Genomic DNA, 5,266 nt, shown 5'->3' with positions numbered 1-5,266 from the left:
GCCTTCAGGGTTAATTCAGCCAATCTTGATACCTGAATGGAAATGGGATCGAATTACGAAGGATTTTGTATCTGGGTTGCCATTATTGCCAAGTAAGAAAGATGCGATTTAGGTCGTTGTTGATAGATTGACAAAGTCGGCTCATTTTATTCCTGTACGTACAGATTATTCACTGGACAAACTAGCTGGATTGTACATTTCTCAGATCGTAAGGTTACATGGGGTACCTATTTCTATTGTGTCGGATAGAGATCCGAGATTCACATCACAATTTTGGAAGAAATTGCAAGAAGCTTTAGGTACCAAGTTGCATTTTAGCTCTGCTTTTCATCCCCAGACTGATGGTCAATCCGAGCGGATAATTCTGATACTCGAGGATATGTTGAGATGTTGCATCCTTGAGTTTAGTGGTTCATGGGAACGATATTTACCTTTGGTTGAATTCGCATACAACAATAGTTTTCAATCAAGCATTAAGATGGCACCTTACGAGGCTTTGTACGGTCGTAAATGCCGTACACCGTTGTTTTGGACTGAGCTTAGTGAAAGTAAAATTTTCGGGGTTGATTTGATTATAGATGCTGAGCAGAAAGTAAAAGTAATTCGTGAAAGTTTGAAAGCAGCTTCAGATCGTCAAAAGTCGTATGCGGATTTAAAACGAAGAGACATTGAATATCAGGTTGGAGATAAAGTGTTTCTTAAAGTTGCACCTTGGAAAAAGGTGCTCAGATTTGGCTTTAAGGGCAAATTGAGTCTGAGGTTCATCGGGCCATATGAAATATCCGAACGAATTGGACCAGTCGCATACAGATTGATTTTGCCCCCTGAACTTGAAAAGATTCACAACGTTTTTCATGTCTCGATGCTTCGACGTTATAGATCTGATCCATCGCACATAATTAATCCATCAGAGGTTGAAATACAATCTGATTTGAGTTATGAAGAAGAACCAATTCGTATCCTAGCTCGCGAGGTGAAAGAGTTGCGAGATAAAACAGTTCCGTTAGTAAAGGTGTTATGGCTCAAGCACGGGATTGAAGAAGCTACTTGGGAACCTGAGAACACTATGAAAGAACGATACCCAAATCTATTTACTGGTAAGATTTTCGGGAACGAAAATTTCTTAAGTAGGGAAGAATTGTGACAGCCCTAATTTAACCTTAGTCGGAAAGTGGTTTTGGGACCACAAAACCGAGTCGTAAAAAAATATTAACCGTTAAATTTTGTGCTTATTATATGTGAAAAGGCATGTGTGAAAGTTTCATGCTTTAATTTTATCATTTGTATGTGAAATATATTAAATTGGACTCATGTGAAATAAATGTGAAAGATGATAGGTTAATCTTAAAGTGGTGTAATAATGCATGTTAGAAAAAGGATGGGTTTGCATGTCAAATATCCATTTTTGACAAGTAGTGGCCGGCCATGATGAAGTGATATATAAAAATATGTATTAATTATTAGTTAATGGCTTTATATTTTATAATATAGATGAATAAAATGAAAATAATAATAGAAAGAATGGTGAAGAAAACAAAGTCTTAACTTTGTTCTTCTTAGCCGAACCAAAAGGGAAAAAAAGGGGAGCAAACATTCGGCCATTTGAAACCTAAGGAAGGTTAGTAAATCAAGTTAGATTTTTGAAATTCTAGTTTGTTTTAGGTTACTCATCATGCTACTTACTTAGCCCATGCCAAAACTTTGAATTTGGATGGTTGAATTGAACATTCGGTTATGGTAGATAAGGAAGGAATTTGATTTTTATCTTTAAGTTTTGATGAAGAAATTGTTGATGAAAGAAGTTGATCTTGTTAAAAACTATAATTTCTAATACTCATATGTGTAATAGCCGAACATAGACTTTGCTTAATGTCTTGAAAAAAATGCCGATTAGGTGTTTTGAAATGGATAAATTAGGTGCTTGATTTCCTAAAGGTTCGGCATAGTACATGATATTTTTGTTAGTATGATTTCGAAGAATTTGAGTAATGTTATGTATAAGTAAAATTATTAGGTACGGTCTTGGCGATATATATGTACAATTGATCTATTTAGCTAATAATATCTAGGGTGATAAATAATTAAATAATATGTATACAAAGAATGTGTGAAAGAGTGAATTGGCAATAATCTCTTTGGGACAGCAGCAGTAAAGTGCTTTTGGAAAATCACTATAAATTGTGGGAGTTGAGTTAGAAGCTGAATAAATTATGTAATTAAATATTGATGAGTCTAGTTTCTTATAAAAGAAACTATAAAAGCAAAAGAATTGCCGATAATGAGATAATTGAAGTAATGTGGGACAGAGTCAAAATGACTTCTAGATCCCCTGTTCTGTTTTTATAAAATCACTATAAAACGTATAAAAATAGTCAAATGATGAAATTTATATTCTTAGACTCCTTGATGAGTCTAGTTTCAAATGAAATAAACAAGGACATGTTTTGAATTCTGTACAATGAGAAATTTATTTCGTAGTGAAGAGTGGTTAGATTAGTCAAACAGTGAAACAAGGGAAACTTTAGGAAAAATCTGGTATTGATTGGCTAAACTAAAAATTATGAAAATTTTATGGATAAAATATAAATGAGTTTATTTTCAATAAAAATTTACGGAAATTGATTTGGAGTTTCGTATCTCTAGTTATAAATAATTTAGTGGCTGTTGCTTAGGAAGTCAGCTTATAGTGAAATTGTGATTATATTGTAAACATTGATAAAAATTTGCTAATGAATTGCTTATTGATTTCTTATAAGCTTACTATAATCTGTATGTGTGAAAGTCGAATATATATGTATTTTATTCTGAAAATAATATTTGAATAGTCGATTAATGATTAGTTTAAAATTTGTTGAATTAAAGCTCAAGAGCATAGGGGGGCAATTTCGAATAAGGGAAAAGAGAAAGTAACTGAGTAGCCATTTCACAACCGTTCAAATATATCCGAGGTAAGTTTTAAGTAGTTTCCTTTAGTATATAATTGACGATGCCACTATAAGAGTATAGTAGGTAAATTGTGATCTTTGGCTTGCACTTGAATTAAGATGTATAATAGATAATGCATGTATATGACTTATAGTTTGATGGCCACTTTGAATTTAAGATTAAATGATGAATAGAATGAGTGATATGAGATATAATCATTGAGCTGAAATGTGAATGATGATGTGCGTATTGAATTTATATTCGAATGTAATATACGACTATTAAGTGATAAGGTGACTGTCATGTGTTATGATCAAATGTGTATGAGATTGAAAATATCCAGACATGAGGTTCGCAGGCTATATGCTGGAAAAATATCCGGACATGAGATCCGCAGGCTATATGCTAGAAATATATCCGGACTTGAGGTCCGCAGGCTACGTGCTAGAAAAATATCTAGGTTAAAGACCCGCAGGCTTACGCTAGTAATGTATTCCGAGCTTTAAGATTTGACAGAACCGATGCCAGTAAGTTAAATAAGATTTCGACTTCGAATATCAGTGGTAAACATCGTTGCGTAAGTATTATATGTTTTACATGTTAAGGTTCGTGTTATGTGCTTATATTTGAATTGATTTTTTTAAGTGATTTAATAGCATCAAGGCACGAAATATATATATATATATATGTGTGAATGAATTCGGTATTTGAGGATAAGACAATAATATAATTGATTAATGTAAGTCACCATATGAAAGAATGTGATTAACGGTATTAGTATAATCTCTGTAAATAATGAAAAATGTGCAAGAAGTCTTGTGTATACATACATACATATTCGACCAAAGGGTTTTGTAACTAATGTACTGGTGTATATTTGGTCAAGTGAATTACAATTAGAATACAAGTTTTGTGATACTCAATGTTCAATTTTAATGATAAGCCTTAATAGTATGAATTGCTTAAAACTTACTAAGCCTCGAAAGCTTACTCTGTTTCTTATTTCTTTGTTTTATAGATTGTTGATTTTGGCTATCGACTCGGGATCGTCGTGAGTTCTTCATACTATCGATCTTTTGGTACAGCTTATATTTTGGACTCGATATGGCATGTATAGGTTGGACTGTTGACAAAAATATGTTTTGAAATTGTAAATATCTTGACCGTATGAAAATGGCACTTATGAATTATAAATCTGTATGTATTTAGTTCAATTTATACTTGTGTTGGTAGATTATGTGATTGAAATTTAATGTTTAGCTTGGTAATACCTCATAGCCTATACCGGCGATCGGACACGGGCTAGGGGTGTTACATTATCTCTCACGAATAATGAGACCCTCTCCCTAAGAGTCGGTTTTAACCACAAGATACTTCATATTATCATACGAGGTTAAAGAATCATAAACCTCATCAACTGTGAGAGACTCGCGGCTATATAAAATCGTGTCTCTAAAGGTTGATTAATATATGGGCAACGAACTAAGTAGACTCACCCCTAGATCTTTCTTATCATATTGAACCTCTATGGCCTCCAAGTTTGGGAGAATTTCTTTAAACACTATTAAGTGTTCGTGCACAGACGCACCTTCCTCCAAAAGATGAGCATAAAGATGCTACTTCATATGCAGCTTGCTGGTTAGAGTTTTCGACATACATATTTGTTCGAGCGTCTTCCATAATCCAACGACAATCTTCTCATTCATCACATCCTGCAAAATTTTGTTAGAAAAATGCAGATGTAACTGTATTAATGCCTTTCGATCATTGCGCTTCTTCTCTTCCTCCGTCAATGTCGAAGCCATCTTATCTACCCCTAGCAAAGCTTCCTCTAAGTCCATCTGTGCAAGAACTGCCTGCATCTTTATTTACCACAAGGCAAATCTAGTGTTGCGATACAACAGAGGAATTTCATACTTCAAAGACGCCATTACCGTGATTGAGATGAACAAACCGGAAGCTCAGATACCAATTTGTAAAATAGAATGTCGGTAATGATAATATATCGCAAAGAAAAGAGAAGTAAAAATAAAGAACACATAGATTTTTACGTGGTAACCTTTTCGGGAAAAAACAACGGGCAGAGGAGAAGAAAATTCACTATGTCAAATTCGAATTAATTACAAGAGGGGTAGACTGTATCTACTTATAGGCTTGTAAAACCATATTCTAATAAGAGTGTAGTAAGATTGAAACACCTTATTCTAATCAATATCAAATAGATGGAGTTTAATAAGGTTTAAAATCTTTATTCTAAAATAAAATAAAAGAAGTGTAGTTCTATATGGATTTTACTTTTATTTTATTTTACCACCGTATTTTATTTAAATAAGAATTGAGT

The sequence above is a fragment of the Gossypium arboreum genome, chromosome 7, assembly GCF_025698485.1.
Source record: "Gossypium arboreum isolate Shixiya-1 chromosome 7, ASM2569848v2, whole genome shotgun sequence".
In the NCBI taxonomy this organism is placed as follows: domain Eukaryota; kingdom Viridiplantae; phylum Streptophyta; class Magnoliopsida; order Malvales; family Malvaceae; genus Gossypium; species Gossypium arboreum.
The sequence above is the reverse complement of the archived record's forward strand: the minus strand, read 5'-3'. Positions refer to the sequence as shown.